Source organism: Anopheles funestus, unplaced genomic scaffold (genome assembly GCF_943734845.2).
Source record: "Anopheles funestus unplaced genomic scaffold, idAnoFuneDA-416_04 scaffold_18_ctg1, whole genome shotgun sequence".
Taxonomy (NCBI): domain Eukaryota; kingdom Metazoa; phylum Arthropoda; class Insecta; order Diptera; family Culicidae; genus Anopheles; species Anopheles funestus.
The window spans coordinates 64,447-84,707 of NW_026045355.1; positions in this window are offsets into that span (position 1 = coordinate 64,447).

Sequence of the window (20,261 nt, forward strand, 5' to 3'; positions counted from 1 at the left end):
CACCTTAGCCAAGACACATTAGCGAAGACACCTTAGCCAAGACACATTAGCCAAGACACATTAGCCAAGAAACATTAGCCAAGACACCTTAGCCAAGACACCTTAGCCAAGACACCTTAGCCAAGACACCTTAGCCAAGACACATTAGCCAAGACACATTAGCCAAGACACCTTAGCCAAGACACCTTAGCCAAGACACATTAGCCAAGACACATTGGCCAAGACACATTAGCCAAGACACCTTAGCCAAGACAGATTAGCCAAGACACCTTAGCCAAGACACCTTAGCCAAGACACATTAGCCAAGACACCTTAGCCAAGACACATTAGCCAAGACACCTTAGCCAAGACACATTAGCCAAGACACCTTAGCCAAGACACATTAGCCAAGACACATTAGCCAAGACACCTTAGCCAAGACACATTAGCCAAGACACATTAGCCAAGACACCTTAGCCAAGACACATTAGCCAAGACACATTAGCCAAGACACCTTAGCCAAGACACATTAGCGAAGACACCTAAGCCAAGACACATTAGCCAAGACACATTAGCCAAGACACCTTAGCCAAGACACATTAGCCAAGACACATTAGCCAAGACACCTTAGCCAAGACACATTAGCCAAGACACATTAGCCAAGACACATTAGCCAAGACACCTTAGCCAAGACACCTTAGCCAAGACACATTAGCCAAGACACATTAGCCAAGACATCTTAGCCATGACACCTTAGCCAAGACACCTTAGCCAAGACACATTAGCCAAGACACATTAGACAAGACACATTAGCCAAGACACCTTAGCCAAGACACATTAGCCAAGACACCTTAGCCAAGACATCTTAGCCAAGACACCTTAGCCAAGACACATAAGCCAAGACACTTTAGCCAAAACACATTAGCAGAGACACATTAGCGAAGACACATTAGCCAAGACACCTTAGCCAAGACACATAAGCCAAGACACATTAGCCAAGACACCTTAGCCAAGACACCTTAGCCAAGACACATTAGCCAAGACACCTTAGCCAAGACACATTAGCCAAGACACATTAGCCAAGACACCTTAGCCAAGACACATTAGCCAAGACACATTAGCCAAGACACATTAGCCAAGACACTTTAGCCAAGACTCCTTAGCTAAGACATCTTAGCCAAGACACCTTAGCCAAGACACATTAGCCAATACACTTTAGCCTAGACACATTAGCCAAGACACAATAGCCCAGACACCTTAGCCAAGACACATTAGCCAAGACACCTTAGCCAAGACACATTAGCCAAGACACCTTAGCCAAGACACATTACCCAAGACACCTTAGCCAAGACACCTTAGCCAAGACACCTTAGCCAAGACACATTAGCCAAGACACCTTAGCCAAGACACCTTAGCCAAGACACATTAGCCAAGACACCTTAGCCAAGACACATTAGCCAAGACACCTTAGCCAAGACACCTTAGCCAAGACACATTAGCCAAGACACATTAGCCAAGACACCTTAGCCAAGACACCTTAGCCAAGACACATTAGCCAAGCCACCTTAGCCAAGACACATTAGCCAAGACACATTAGCCAAGACACCTTAGCCAACACACCTTAGCCAAGACACCTTAGCCAAGACACATTAGCCAAGACACATTAGCCAAGACACCTTAGCCAAGACACATTAGCCAAGACACCTTAGCCAAGACACATTAGCCAAGACACCTTAGCCAAGACACCTTAGCCAAGACACCTTAGCCAAGACACATTAGCCAAGACACATTAGCCAAGACACCTTAGCCAAGACACATTAGCCAAGACACATTAGCCAAGACACATTAGCCAAGACACCTTAGCCATGACACCTTAGCCAAGACATCTTAGCCAAGACACATTAGCCAAGACACATTAGCCAAGACACATTAGCCAAGACACCTTAGCCAAGACACATTAGCCAAGACACCTTAGCCAAGACACATTAGCCAAGACACCTTAGCCAAGACACCTTAGCCAAGACACATTAGCCATGACACCTTAGCCAAGACACATTAGCCAAGACACATCAGCCAACACACCTTAGCCAAGACACCTTAGCCAAGACACCTTAGCCAAGACACATTAGCCAAGACACCTTAGCCATGACACCTTAGCCAAGACACCATAGCCAAGACACATTAGCCAAGACACCTTAGCCAAGACACCTTAGCCAAGACACATTAGCCAAGACACCTTAGCCTAGACATCTTAGCCAAGACACCTTAGCCAAGACACATTAGCCAAGACACTTTAGCCGAGACACATTAGCAGAGACACATTAGCGAAGACACATTAGCCAAGACACCTTAGCCAAGACACATTAGCCAAGACACATTAGCCAAGACACTTTAGCCGAGACACATTAGCCAAGACACATTAGCCAAGACACATTAGCGAAGACACCTTAGCCAAGACACATTAGCCAAGACACATTAGCCAAGACACCTTAGCCAAGACACATTAGCCAAGACACCTTAGCCAAGACACCTTAGCCAAGACACCTTAGCCAAGACACCTTAGCCAAGACACCTTAGCCAAGACACCTTAGCCAAGACACATTAGCCAAGACACATTAGCCAAGACACATTAGCACAGACACCTTAGCCAAGACACATTAGCCAAGACACCTTAGCCAAGACACCTTAGCCAAGACACATTAGCCAAGACACATTAGCCAAGACACATTAGCCAAGACACTTTAGCCGAGACACATTAGCCAAGACACATAAGCCAAGACACATTAGCCAAGACACATTAGCCAAGACATCTTAGCCAAGACACCTTAGCCAAGACACATTAGCCAATACACTTTAGCCTAGACACATTAGCCAAGACACATTAGCCCAGACACATTAGCCAAGACACCTTAGCCAAGACACCTTAGCCAAGACACATTAGCCAAGACACCTTAGCCAAGACACATTACCCAAGACACCTTAGCCAAGACACCTTAGCCAAGACACCTTAGCCAAGACACATTAGCCAAGACACATTAGCCAAGACACATTAGCCAAGACACCTTAGCCAAGACACCTTAGCCAAGACACCTTAGCCAAGACACATTAGCCAAGACACCTTAGCCAAGACACATTAGCCAAGACACATTAGCCAAGACACCTTAGCCAAGACACCTTAGCCAAGACACCTTAGCCAAGACACCTTAGCCAAGACACCTTAGCCAAGACACCTTAGCCAACACACCTTAGCCAAGACACCTTAGCTAAGACACATTAGCCAAGACACATTAGCCAAGACACATTAGCCAAGACACATTAGCCAAGACACCTTAGCCAAGACACCTTAGCCAAGACACCTTAGCCAAGACACATTAGCCAAGACACCTTAGCCAAGACACATTAGCCAAGACACCTTAGCCAAGACACCTTAGCCAAGACACCTTAGCCAAGACACAATAGCCAAGACACATTAGCCAAGACACATTAGCCAAGACACCTTATCCAAGACACATTAGCCAAGACACATTAGCCAAGACACATTAGCCAAGACACCTTAGCCATGACACCTTAGCCAAGACATCTTAGCCAAGACACATTAGCCAAGACACATTAGCCAAGACACATTAGCCAAGACACCTTAGCCAAGACACCTTAGCCAAGACACCTTAGCCAAGACACATTAGCCAAGACACCTTAGCCAAGACACCTTAGCCAAGACACATTAGCCAAGACACATTAGCCAAGACACCTTAGCCAAGACACATTAGCCAAGACACATTAGCCAAGACACCTTAGCCAAGACACCTTAGCCAAGACACATTAGCCAAGACACATTAGCCAAGACACATTAGCCAAGACACATTAGCCAAGACACATTAGCCAAGACACCTTAGCCAAGACACCTTAGCCAAGACACCTTAGCCAAGACACATTAGCCAAGACACATTAGCCAAGACACCTTAGCCAAGACACCTTAGCCAAGACACATTAGCCAAGACACATTAGCCAAGACACCTAAGCCAAGACACCTTAGCCAAGACACCTTAGCCAAGACACATTAGCCAAGACACATTAGCCAAGACACCTTAGCCAAGACACATTAGCGAAGACACCTTAGCCAAGACACATTAGCCAAGACACATTAGCCAAGACACCTTAGCCAAGACACCTTAGCCAAGACACATTAGCCAAGACACATTAGCCAAGACACCTTAGCCAAGACACCTTAGCCAAGACACATTAGCCAAGACACATTAGCCAAGACACCTTAGCCAAGACACATTAGCCAAGACACATTAGCCAAGACACATTAGCCAAGACACATTAGCCAAGACACCTTAGCCAAGACACATTAGCCAAGACACATTAGCCAAGACACCTTAGCCAAGACACCTTAGCCAAGACACCTTAGCCAAGACACATTAGAAAAGACACCTTAGCCAAGACACATTAGCCAAGACACATTAGCCAAGACACCCTAGCCAAGACACGTTAGCCAAGACACCTTAGCCAAGACACATTAGCCAAGACACCTTAGCCATGACACCTTAGCCAAGACACCTTAGCCAAGAAACATTAGCCAAGACACCTTAGCCAAGACACATTAGCCAAGCCACCTTAGCCAAGACACAATAGCCAAGACACATTAGCCAAGACACCTTAGCCAACACACCTTAGACAAGACACCTTAGCCAAGACACATTAGCCAAGACACATTAGCCAAGACACCTTAGCCAAGACACATTAACCAAGACACCTTAGCCAAGACACATTAGCCAAGACACCTTAGCCAAGACACCTTAGCCAAGACACCTTAGCCAAGACACATTAGCCAAGACACATTAGCCAAGACACCTTAGCCAAGACACATTAGCCAAGACACATTAGCCAAGACACATTATCCAAGACACCTTAGCCATGACACCTTAGCCAAAACATCTTAGCCAAGACACATTAGCCAAGACACATTAGCCAAGACACATTAGCCAAGACACCTTAGCCAAGACACCTTAGCCAAGACACCTTAGCCAAGACACATTAGCCAAGACACCTTAGCCAAGACACCTTAGCCAAGACACATTAGCCAAGACACCTTAGCCAAGACACATTAGCCAAGACACATTAGCCAAGACACCTTAGCCAAGACACCTTAGCCAAGACACCTTAGCCAAGACACATTAGCCAAGACACCTTAGCCATGACACCTTAGCCAAGACACCTTAGCCAAGACACATTAGCCAAGACACCTTAGCCAAGACACCTTAGCCAAGACACATTAGCCAAGACACCTTAGCCAAGACATCTTAGCCAAGACACCTTAGCCAAGACACATTAGCCAAGACACTTTAGCCGAGACACATAAGCAGAGACACCTTAGCCAAGACACATTAGCCAAGACACCTTAGCCAAGACACCTTAGCCAAGACACATTAGCCAAGACACATTAGCCAAGACACATTAGCCAAGACACCTTAGTCAACACACCTTAGCCAAGACACCTTAGCCAAGACACATTAGCCAAGACACATTAGCCAAGACACCTTAGCCATGACACCTTAGCCAAGACACATTAGCCAAGACACATTAGCCAAGACACATTAGCCAAGACACCTTAGCCAAGACACCTTAGCCAAGTTACATTAGCCAAGACACCTTAGCCAAGACACATTAGCCAAGACACCTTAGCCAAGACACATTAGCCAAGACACCTTAGCCAAGACACATTAGCCAAGACACCTTAGCCAAGACACATTAGCCAAGACACCTTAGCCGAGACACATTAGCCAAGACACATTAGCCAAGACACCTTAGCCAAGACACATTAGCCAAGACACCTTAGCCAAGACACATTAGCCAAGACACCTTAGCCAACACACCATAGCCAAGACACCTTAGCCAAGACACATTAGCCAAGACACATCAGCCAAGACACATTAGCCAAGACACATTAGCCAAGACACATTAGCCAAGACACCTTAGCCAAGACACCTTAGCCAAGACACATTAGCTAAGACACCTAAGCCAAGACACATTAGCCAAGACACCTTAGCCAAGACACCTTAGCCAAGACACCTTAGCCAAGACACATTAGCCAAGATACCTTAGCCAAGACACATTAGCCAAGACATCTTAGCCAAGACACATTAGCCAAGACACATTAGCCAAGACACATTAGCCAAGACACATTAGCCAAGACACCTTAGCCAAGACACCTTAGCCAAGACACATTAACCAAGACACATTAGCCAAGACACATTGGCCAAGACACATTAGCCAAGACACCTTAGCCAACACACCATAGCCAAGACACCTTAGCCAAGACACATTAGCCAAGACACATCAGCCAAGACACATTAGCCAAGACTCCTTAGCCAAGACATCTTAGCCAAGACACATTAGCCAAGACACCTTAGCCAAGACACATTAGCCAAGACACCTTAGCCAAGACACCTTAGCCAAGACACATTAACCAAGACACATTAGCCAAGACACATTGGCCGACACATTAGCCAAGACACATTAGCGAAGACACATTAGCCAAGACACCTTAGCCAAGACACCTTAGCCAAGACACCTTAGCCAAGACACATTAGCCAAGACTCCTTAGCCAAGACACCTTAGCCAAGACACATTAACCAAGACACATTAGCCAAGACACATTGGCCGACACATTAGCCAAGACACATTAGCGAAGACACATTAGCCAAGACACCTTAGCCAAGACACCTTAGCCAAGACACCTTAGCCAAGACACATTAGCCGAGACACCTTAGCCAAGACATATTAGGCAAGACACCTTAGCCAAGACACATTAGCCAAGACACTTTAGCCGAGACACATTAGCCAAGACACATTAGCCAAGACACCTTAGCCAAGACACCTTAGCCAAGACACATTAGCCAAGACACATTAGCCAAGACACATTAGCCAAGACACATTAGCCAAGACACATTAGCGAAGACACCTTAGCCAAGACACATTAGCCAAGACACATTAGCCAAGACACCTTAGCCAAGACACATTAGCTAAGACACATTAGCCAAGACACCTTAGCCAAGACACATTAGCCAAGACACATTAGCCAAGACACCTTAGCCAAGACACATTAGCGAAGACACATTAGCCAAGACACATTGGCCGACACATTAGCCAAGACACATTAGCGAAGACACATTAGCCAAGACACCTTAGCCAAGACACCTTAGCCAAGACACCTTAGCCAAGACACATTAGCCAAGACACCTTAGCCAAGACACCTTAGCCAAGACACATTAGCCAAGACACCTTAGCCAAGACACATTAGCCAAGACACATTAGCCAAGACACATTAGCCAAGACACCTTAGCCAAGACACCTTAGCCAAGTTACATTAGCCAAGACACCTTAGCCAAGACACATTAGCCAAGACACCTTAGCCAAGACACATTAGCGAAGACACCTTAGCCAAGACACATAAGCCAAGACACCTTAGCCAAGACACATTAGCCAAGACACATTAGCCAAGACACCTAAGCCAAGACACCTTAGCCAAGTTACATTAGCCAAGACACCTTAGCCAAGACACATTAGCCAAGACACATTAGCCAAGACACCTTAGCCAAGACACCTTAGCCAAGACACATTAGCCAAGACACATTAACCAAGACACATTAGCCAAGACACATTGGCCGACACATTAGCCAAGACACATTAGCGAAGACACATTAGCCAAGACACCTTAGCCAAGACACCTTAGCCAAGACACCTTAGCCAAGACACATTAGCCAAGACTCCTTAGCCAAGACATCTTAGCCAAGACACCTTAGCCAAGACACATTAGCCAATACACTTTAGCCGAGACACATTAGCCAAGACACATTAGCCAAGACACATTAGCGAAGACACCTTAGCCAAGACACATAAGCCAAGACACATTAGCCAAGACACCTTAGCCAAGACACATTAGCCAAGACACCTTAGCCAAGACACCTTAGCCAAGACACATTAGCCAAGACACATTAACCAAGACACATCAGCCAAGACACATTGGCCAAGACACATTAGCCAAGACACATTAGCCAAGACACTTTAGCCAAGACACCTTAGCCAAGACACCTTAGCCAAGACACATTAGCCAAGACTCCTTAGCCAAGACACCTTAGCCAAGACATCTTAGCCAAGACACCTTAGCCAAGACACATAAGCCAAGACACTTTAGCCAAAACACATTAGCAGAGACACATTAGCGAAGACACATTAGCCAAGACACCTTAGCCAAGACACATAAGCCAAGACACATTAGCCAAGACACCTTAGCCAAGACACATTAGCCAAGACACATTAGCCAAGACACCTTAGCCAAGACACATTAGCCAAGACACATTAGCCAAGACACCTTAGCCAAGACACATTAGCCAAGACACATTAGCCAAGACACATTAGCCAAGACACCTTAGCCAAGACTCCTTAGCTAAGACATCTTAGCCAAGACACCTTAGCCAAGACACATTAGCCAATACACTTTAGCCTAGACACATTAGCCAAGACACATTAGCCCAGACACATTAGCCAAGACACATTAGCCAAGACACCTTAGCCAAGACACATTAGCCAAGACACCTTACCCCGGCTCTAAACGCTTAGCAATTGTCGCGTTTGCGAACGCGAATCAGAAAAATTTTGCGAAACTCCATATAAAAAAAATTGTGAAAAGTCGCTATACGTGTATTTTCAGCGAAAAATCGCGATTCGAAGCGCGACTTGACGCCATGACAGTTTTCTGTAATAACAAGGTAAACATGGCAATACCAAGGTAAACTAATACAAATTAAAAAATTAAATATTTTGAGTGTTATTAAATATTGTAAATTAAATTAACAAATCGAGTGCTATTTATTTTTTAAAAGCACGCAGGATTTGTATATAATTATTGTGAATGTCAATATTATTTTTAAAACAGAAGAATCGCTGTTAATTCAAAACAAAAATCCCATATCGTGGACAAATGCATGGCTGCATTGTTTATGAATTTATTACTTGTATGTTGAACTTGCTTGAACAAGATAAATTAATTAATAATTAATTAATAATTAATTAAATTAATTAATTAGAAAAAATATTAGAGTTAAAAAAATAGAGTTAAAAAATATTAGATAGTCCACAGCACAGTGTTCGATCCCTTTTGGAAGCTGTGTTGGAATCGTGGTTATGAATACCTGTATATTGATGGTAGTTTGGAAGCTGAGTTGGAATCGTGGTTATGAATACCTGTATATTGAGGGTACGGTGACGGTCATGAAATGAGAAAAAAGCCATACACGTTTGATTACCCGTATTCGAAGATTTTTACCTATATGCTACTCGAAGCTGCCGATCCCAATTCTATTTTGCCCGGTGTATGACGCGGTGGGCAAACACATCTTCGTTCACCTATTTATCTTGTTACAATTCTTTCTGGCTACCGGAAAAAATTATAACAAGATTTTTCAGCGTTAAACACAAAACAAAACGGACCAATCTGCGGTACTGTTAGCAACAGCCGTTATTGGTATCACAGGAGTTAGCAGCATCCTGCCACGAGCTTTCTTGATGGTCCATTGTTTTAAAACATCGTCACTGGGGTTAAAAAACTTGCCTTTCTCATCAACTTCATCAAAACAATAAATTTACTATTTATTATAATTTTCTTTGTTTAAATTAATTTAATTTAATTCGAAATTAATTTCCCGCTACCGGCCAGATTGAAAACATAAACAAACCTTGCACGAGAAAACTTAAACAACCTTGAAGTCGCGCCGAAAGTCGCAAAATTTTTTGGGAAAACTGTGCTACGATTGTCGCGTTCGCAAACGCGACAATTGCTAAGCATGTAGGCACGGGGTTAGCCAAGACACATTACCCAAGACACCTTAGCCAAGACACCTTAGCCAAGACACCTTAGCCAAGACACATTAGCCAAGACACCTTAGCCAAGACACCTTAGCCAAGACACATTAGCCAAGACACCTTAGCCAAGACACATTAGCCAAGACACCTTAGCCAAGACACCTTAGCCAAGACACATTAGCCAAGACACATTAGCCAAGACACCTTAGCCAAGACACCTTAGCCAAGACACATTAGCCAAGCCACCTTAGCCAAGACACATTAGCCAAGACACATTAGCCAAGACACCTTAGCCAACACACCTTAGCCAAGACACCTTAGCCAAGACACATTAGCCAAGACACATTAGCCAAGACACCTTAGCCAAGACACATTAGCCAAGACACCTTAGCCAAGACACATTAGCCAAGACACCTTAGCCAAGACACCTTAGCCAAGACACCTTAGCCAAGACACATTAGCCAAGACACATTAGCCAAGACACATTAGCCAAGACACCTTAGCCAAGACACATTAGCCAAGACACATTAGCCAAGACACATTAGCCAAGACACCTTAGCCATGACACCTTAGCCAAGACATCTTAGCCAAGACACATTAGCCAAGACACATTAGCCAAGACACATTAGCCAAGACACCTTAGCCAAGACACATTAGCCAAGACACCTTAGCCAAGACACATTAGCCAAGACACCTTAGCCAAGACACCTTAGCCAAGACACATTAGCCATGACACCTTAGCCAAGACACATGAGCCAAGACACATCAGCCAACACACCTTAGCCAAGACACCTTAGCCAAGACACCTTAGCCAAGACACATTAGCCAAGACACCTTAGCCATGACACCTTAGCCAAGACACCTTAGCCAAGACACATTAGCCAAGACACCTTAGCCAAGACACCTTAGCCAAGACACATTAGCCAAGACACCTTAGCCTAGACATCTTAGCCAAGACACCTTAGCCAAGACACATTAGCCAAGACACTTTAGCCGAGACACATTAGCAGAGACACATTAGCGAAGACACATTAGCCAAGACACCTTAGCCAAGACACATTAGCCAAGACACATTAGCCAAGACACTTTAGCCGAGACACATTAGCCAAGACACATTAGCCAAGACACATTAGCGAAGACACCTTAGCCAAGACACATTAGCCAAGACACATTAGCCAAGACACCTTAGCCAAGACACATTAGCCAAGACACATTAGCAATGACACCTTAGCCAAGACACCTTAGCCAAGACACCTTAGCCAAGACACCTTAGCCAAGACACCTTAGCCAAGACACATTAGCCAAGACACATTAGCCAAGACACATTAGCACAGACACCTTAGCCAAGACACATTAGCCAAGACACCTTAGCCAAGACACCTTAGCCAAGACACATTAGCCAAGACACATTAGCCAAGACACATTAGCCAAGACACTTTAGCCGAGACACATTAGCCAAGACACATAAGCCAAGACACATTAGCCAAGACACATTAGCCAAGACATCTTAGCCAAGACACCTTAGCCAAGACACATTAGCCAATACACTTTAGCCTAGACACATTAGCCAAGACACATTAGCCCAGACACATTAGCCAAGACACCTTAGCCAAGACACCTTAGCCAAGACACATTAGCCAAGACACCTTAGCCAAGACACATTACCCAAGACACCTTAGCCAAGACACCTTAGCCAAGACACCTTAGCCAAGACACATTAGCCAAGACACCTTAGCCAAGACACATTAGCCAAGACACATTAGCCAAGACACCTTAGCCAAGACACCTTAGCCAAGACACCTTAGCCAAGACACCTTAGCCAAGACACCTTAGCCAAGACACCTTAGCCAACACACCTTAGCCAAGACACCTTAGCTAAGACACATTAGCCAAGACACATTAGCCAAGACACATTAGCCAAGACACATTAGCCAAGACACCTTAGCCAAGACACATTAGCCAAGACACCTTAGCCAAGACACATTAGCCAAGACACCTTAGCCAAGACACATTAGCCAAGACACCTTAGCCAAGACACCTTAGCCAAGACACCTTAGCCAAGACACATTAGCCAAGACACATTAGCCAAGACACATTAGCCAAGACACCTTATCCAAGACACATTAGCCAAGACACATTAGCCAAGACACATTAGCCAAGACACCTTAGCCATGACACCTTAGCCAAGACATCTTAGCCAAGACACATTAGCCAAGACACATTAGCCAAGACACATTAGCCAAGACACCTTAGCCAAGACACCTTAGCCAAGACACCTTAGCCAAGACACATTAGCCAAGACACCTTAGCCAAGACACCTTAGCCAAGACACATTAGCCAAGACACATTAGCCAAGACACCTTAGCCAAGACACATTAGCCAAGACACATTAGCCAAGACACCTTAGCCAAGACACCTTAGCCAAGACACATTAGCCAAGACACATTAGCCAAGACACATTAGCCAAGACACATTAGCCAAGACACATTAGCCAAGACACCTTAGCCAAGACACCTTAGCCAAGACACCTTAGCCAAGACACATTAGCCAAGACACATTAGCCAAGACACCTTAGCCAAGACACCTTAGCCAAGACACATTAGCCAAGACACCTTAGCCAAGACACATTAGCCAAGACTCCTTAGCCAAGACATCTTAGCCAAGACACATTAGCCAAGACACCTTAGCCAAGACACATTAGCCAAGACACATTAGCCAAGACACATTAGCCAAGACACATTAGCCAAGACACCTTAGCCAAGACACCTTAGCCAAGACACCTTAGCCAAGACACATTAGCCAAGACACATTAGCCAAGACACCTTAGCCAAGACACCTTAGCCAAGACACATTAGCCAAGACACATTAGCCAAGACACCTTAGCCAAGACACATTAGCCAAGAAACATTAGCCAAGACACATTAGCCAAGACACATTAGCCAAGACACCTTAGCCAAGACACATTAGCCAAGACACATTAGCCAAGACACCTTAGCCAAGACACCTTAGCCAAGACACCTTAGCCAAGACACATTAGAAAAGACACCTTAGCCAAGACACATTAGCCAAGACACATTAGCCAAGACACCTTAGCCAAGACACGTTAGCCAAGACACCTTAGCCAAGACACATTAGCCAAGACACCTTAGCCATGACACCTTAGCCAAGACACCTTAGCCAAGAAACATTAGCCAAGACACCTTAGCCAAGACACATTAGCCAAGCCACCTTAGCCAAGACACAATAGCCAAGACACATTAGCCAAGACACCTTAGCCAACACACCTTAGACAAGACACCTTAGCCAAGACACATTAGCCAAGACACATTAGCCAAGACACCTTAGCCAAGACACATTAGCCAAGACACCTTAGCCAAGACACATTAGCCAAGACACCTTAGCCAAGACACCTTAGCCAAGACACCTTAGCCAAGACACATTAGCCAAGACACATTAGCCAAGACACCTTAGCCAAGACACATTAGCCAAGACACATTAGCCAAGACACATTATCCAAGACACCTTAGCCATGACACCTTAGCCAAAACATCTTAGCCAAGACACATTAGCCAAGACACATTAGCCAAGACACATTAGCCAAGACACCTTAGCCAAGACACCTTAGCCAAGACACCTTAGCCAAGACACATTAGCCAAGACACCTTAGCCAAGACACCTTAGCCAAGACACATTAGCCAAGACACCTTAGCCAAGACACATTAGCCAAGACACATTAGCCAAGACACCTTAGCCAAGACACCTTAGCCAAGACACCTTAGCCAAGACACATTAGCCAAGACACCTTAGCCATGACACCTTAGCCAAGACACCTTAGCCAAGACACATTAGCCAAGACACCTTAGCCAAGACACCTTAGCCAAGACACATTAGCCAAGACACCTTAGCCAAGACATCTTAGCCAAGACACCTTAGCCAAGACACATTAGCCAAGACACTTTAGCCGAGACACATAAGCAGAGACACCTTAGCCAAGACACATTAGCCAAGACACCTTAGCCAAGACACCTTAGCCAAGACACATTAGCCAAGACACATTAGCCAAGACACATTAGCCAAGACACCTTAGTCAACACACCTTAGCCAAGACACCTTAGCCAAGACACATTAGCCAAGACACATTAGCCAAGACACCTTAGCCATGACACCTTAGCCAAGACACCTTAGCCAAGACACCTTAGCCAAGACACATTAGCCAAGACACATTAGCCAAGACACATTAGCCAAGACACCTTAGCCAAGACACCTTAGCCAAGTTACATTAGCCAAGACACCTTAGCCAAGACACATTAGCCAAGACACCTTAGCCAAGACACATTAGCCAAGACACCTTAGCCAAGACACATTAGCCAAGACACCTTAGCCAAGACACATTAGCCAAGACACCTTAGCCAAGACACATTAGCCAAGACACATTAGCCAAGACACCTTAGCCAAGACACATTAGCCAAGACACCTTAGCCAAGACACATTAGCCAAGACACCTTAGCCAACACACCATAGCCAAGACACCTTAGCCAAGACACATTAGCCAAGACACATCAGCCAAGACACATTAGCCAAGACACATTAGCCAAGACACATTAGCCAAGACACCTTAGCCAAGACACCTTAGCCAAGACACATTAGCCAAGACACCTAAGCCAAGACACATTAGCCAAGACACCTTAGCCAAGACACCTTAGCCAAGACACCTTAGCCAAGACACATTAGCCAAGACACCTTAGCCAAGACACATTAGCCAAGACATCTTAGCCAAGACACATTAGCCAAGACACATTAGCCAAGACACATTAGCCAAGACACATTAGCCAAGACACCTTAGCCAAGACACCTTAGCCAAGACACATTAACCAAGACACATTAGCCAAGACACATTGGCCAAGACACATTAGCCAAGACACATTAGCCAAGACACATTAGCCAAGACACTTTAGCCAAGACACCTTAGCCAAGACACCTTAGCCAAGACACATTAGCCAAGACTCCTTAGCCAAGACATCTTAGCCAAGACACATTAGCCAAGACACCTTAGCCAAGACACATTAGCCAAGACACCTTAGCCAAGACACCTTAGCCAAGACACATTAACCAAGACACATTAGCCAAGACACATTGGCCGACACATTAGCCAAGACACATTAGCGAAGACACATTAGCCAAGACACCTTAGCCAAGACACCTTAGCCAAGACACCTTAGCCAAGACACATTAGCCAAGACTCCTTAGCCAAGACACCTTAGCCAAGACACATTAACCAAGACACATTAGCCAAGACACATTGGCCGACACATTAGCCAAGACACATTAGCGAAGACACATTAGCCAAGACACCTTAGCCAAGACACCTTAGCCAAGACACCTTAGCCAAGACACATTAGCCGAGACACCTTAGCCAAGACATATTAGGCAAGACACCTTAGCCAAGACACATTAGCCAAGACACTTTAGCCGAGACACATTAGCCAAGACACATTAGCCAAGACACCTTAGCCAAGACACCTTAGCCAAGACACATTAGCCAAGACACATTAGCCAAGACACATTAGCCAAGACACATTAGCCAAGACACATTAGCCAAGACACATTAGCGAAGACACCTTAGCCAAGACACATTAGCCAAGACACATTAGCCAAGACACCTTAGCCAAGACACATTAGCTAAGACACATTAGCAGAGACAGCTTAGCCAAGACACATTAGCCAAGACACATTAGCCAAGACACCTTAGCCAAGACACATTAGCGAAGACACATTAGCCAAGACACATTGGCCGACACATTAGCCAAGACACATTAGCGAAGACACATTAGCCAAGACACCTTAGCCAAGACACCTTAGCCAAGACACCTTAGCCAAGACACATTAGCCAAGACACCTTAGCCAAGACACCTTAGCCAAGACACCTTAGCCAAGACACATTAGCCAAGACACCTTAGCCAAGACACATTAGCCAAGACACATTAGCCAAGACACATTAGCCAAGACACCTTAGCCAAGACACCTTAGCCAAGTTACATTAGCCAAGACACCTTAGCCAAGACACATTAGCCAAGACACCTTAGCCAAGACACATTAGCGAAGACACCTTAGCCAAGACACATTAGCCAAGACACCTTAGCCAAGACACATTAGCCAAGACACATTAGCCAAGACACCTAAGCCAAGACACCTTAGCCAAGTTACATTAGCCAAGACACCTTAGCCAAGACACATTAGCCAAGACACATTAGCCAAGACACCTTAGCCAAGACACCTTAGCCAAGACACATTAGAAAGACACCTTAGCCAAGACACATTAGCCAAGACACATTGGCCGACACATTAGCCAAGACACATTAGCGAAGACACATTAGCCAAGACACCTTAGCCAAGACACCTTAGCCAAGACACCTTAGCCAAGACACATTAGCCAAGACTCCTTAGCCAAGACATCTTAGCCAAGACACCTTAGCCAAGACACATTAGCCAATACACTTTAGCCGAGACACATTAGCCAAGACACATTAGCCAAGACACATTAGCGAAGACACCTTAGCCAAGACACATAAGCCAAGACACATTAGCCAAGACACCTTAGCCAAGACACATTAGCCAAGACACCTTAGCCAAGACACCTTAGCCAAGACACATTAGCCAAGACACATTAACCAAGACACATCAGCCAAGACACATTGGCCAAGACACATTAGCCAAGACACATTAGCCAAGACACTTTAGCCAAGACACCTTAGCCAAGACACCTTAGCCAAGACACATTAGCCAAGACTCCTTAGCCAAGACATCTTAGCCAAGACACATTAGCCAAGACACCTTAGCCAAGACACATTAGCCAAGACACCTTAGCCAAGACACCTTAGCCAAGACACATTAACCAAGACACATTAGCCAAGACACATTGGCCGACACATTAGCCAAGACACATTAGCGAAGACACATTAGCCAAGACACCTTAGCCAAGACACCTTAGCCAAGACACCTTAGCCAAGACACATTAGCCAAGACTCCTTAGCCAAGACACCTTAGCCAAGACACATTAACCAAGACACATTAGCCAAGACACATTGGCCGACACATTAGCCAAGACACCTTAGCGAAGACACATTAGCCAAGACACCTTAGCCAAGACACATTAGCCAAGACACATTAGCCAAGACACATTAGCCAAGACACCTTATCCAAGACACATTAGCCAAGACACATTAGCCAAGACACATTAGCCAAGACACCTTAGCCATGACACCTTAGCCAAGACATCTTAGCCAAGACACATTAGCCAAGACACATTAGCCAAGACACATTAGCCAAGACACCTTAGCCAAGACACCTTAGCCAAGACACCTTACCCAAGACACATTAGCCAAGACACCTTAGCCAAGACACCTTAGCCAAGACACATTAGCCAAGACACATTAGCCAAGACACATTAGCCAAGACACATTAGCCAAGACACCTTAGCCAAGACACCTTAGCCAAGACACATTAGCCAAGACACATTAGCCAAGACACATTAGCCAAGACACATTAGCCAAGACACCTTAGCCAAGACACCTTAGCCAAGACACCTTAGCCAAGACACATTAGCCAAGACACATTAGCCAAGACACCTTAGCCAAGACACCTTAGCCAAGACACATTAGCCAAGACGCCTTAGCCAAGACACATTAGCCAAGACTCCTTAGCCAAGACATCTTAGCCAAGACACATTAGCCAAGACACCTTAGCCAAGACACATTAGCCAAGACACATTAGCCAAGACACATTAGTAAAGACACATTAGCCAAGACACCTTAGCCAAGACACCTTAGCCAAGACACCTTAGCCAAGACACATTAGCCAAGACACATTAGCCAAGACACCTTAGCCAAGACACCTTAGCCAAGACACATTAGCCAAGACACATTAGCCAAGACACCTTAGCCAAGACACATTAGCCAAGAAACATTAGCCAAGACACATTAGCCAAGACACATTAGCCAAGACACCTTAGCCAAGACACATTAGCCAAGACACATTAGCCAAGACACCTTAGCCAAGACACCTTAGCCAAGACACCTTAGCCAAGACACCTTAGCCAAGACACATTAGAAAAGACACCTTAGCCAAGACACATTAGCCAAGACACATTAGCCAAGACACATTAGCCAAGACACGTTAGCCAAGACACCTTAGCCAAGACACATTAGCCAAGACACCTTAGCCATGACACCTTAGCCAAGACACCTTAGCCAAGAAACATTAGCTAAGACACCTTAGCCAAGACACATTAGCCAAGCCACCTTAGCCAAGACACAATAGCCAAGACACATTAGCCAAGACACCTTAGCCAAGACACCTTAGACAAGACACCTTAGCCAAGACACATTAGCCAAGACACATTAGCCAAGACACCTTAGCCAAGACACATTAGCCAAGACACCTTAGCCAAGACACATTAGCCAAGACACCTTAGCCAAGACACCTTAGCCAAGACACCTTAGCCAAGACACATTAGCCAAGACACATTAGCCAAGACACCTTAGCCAAGACACATTAGCCAAGACACATTAGCCAAGACACATTATCCAAGACACCTTAGCCATGACACCTTAGCCAAGAAACCTTAGCGAAGACACATTAGCCAAGACACATTAGCCAAGACACATTAGCCAAGACACCTTAGCCAAGACACCTTAGCCAAGACACATTAGCCAAGACACCTTAGCCAAGACACCTTAGCCAAGACACATTAGCCAAGACACCTTAGCCAAGACACCTTAGCCAAGACACCTTAGCCAAGACACATTAGCCAAGACACCTTAGCCATGACACCTTAGCCAAGACACCTTAGCCAAGACACATTAGCCAAGACACCTTAGCCAAGACACCTTAGCCAAGACACATTAGCCAAGACACCTTAGCCAAGACATCTTAGCCAAGACACCTTAGCCAAGACACATTAGCCAAGACACTTTAGCCGAGACACATAAGCAGAGACACCTTAGCCAAGACACATTAGCCAAGACACCTTAGCCAAGACACCTTAGCCAAGACACATTAGCCAAGACACATTAGCCAAGACACATTAGCCAAGACACCTTAGTCAACACACCTTAGCCAAGACACCTTAGCCAAGACACATTAGCCAAGACACATTAGCCAAGACACCTTAGCCATGACACCTTAGCCAAGACACCTTAGCCAAGACACCTTAGCCAAGACACATTAGCCAAGACACATTAGCCAAGACACATTAGCCAAGACACCTTAGCCAAGACACCTTAGCCAAGTTACATTAGCCAAGACACCTTAGCCAAGACACATTAGCCAAGACACCTTAGCCAAGACACATTAGCCAAGACACCTTAGCCAAGACACATTAGCCAAGACACCTTAGCCAAGACACATTAGCCAAGACACCTTAGCCGAGACACATTAGCCAAGACACATTAGCCAAGACACCTTAGCCAAGACACATTAGCCAAGACACCTTAGCCAAGACACATTAGCCAAGACACCTTAGCCAACACACCATAGCCAAGACACCTTAGCCAAGACACATTAGCCAAGACACATCAGCCAAGACACATTAGCCAAGACACATTAGCCAAGACACATTAGCCAAGACACCTTAGCCAAGACACCTTAGCCAAGACACATTAGCCAAGACACCTAAGCCAAGACACATTAGCCAAGACACCTTAGCCAAGACACCTTAGCCAAGACACCTTAGCCAAGACACATTAGCCAAGACACCTTAGCCAAGACACATTAGCCAAGACATCTTAGCCAAGACACATTAGCCAAGACACATTAGCCAAGACACATTAGCCAAGACACATTAGCCAAGACACCTTAGCCAAGACACCTTAGCCAAGACACATTAACCAAGACACATTAGCCAAGACACATTGGCCAAGACACATTAGCCAAGACACATTAGCCAAGACACATTAGCCAAGACACTTTAGCCAAGACACCTTAGCCAAGACACCTTAGCCAAGACACATTAGCCAAGACTCCTTAGCCAAGACATCTTAGCCAAGACACATTAGCCAAGACACCTTAGCCAAGACACATTAGCCAAGACACCTTAGCCAAGACACCTTAGCCAAGACACATTAACCAAGACACATTAGCCAAGACACATTGGCCGACACATTAGCCAAGACACATTAGCGAAGACACATTAGCCAAGACACCTTAGCCAAGACACCTTAGCCAAGACACCTTAGCCAAGACACATTAGCCAAGACTCCTTAGCCAAGACACCTTAGCCAAGACACATTAACCAAGACACATTAGCCAAGACACATTGGCCGACACATTAGCCAAGACACATTAGCGAAGACACATTAGCCAAGACACCTTAGCCAAGACACCTTAGCCAAGACACCTTAGCCAAGACACATTAGCCGAGA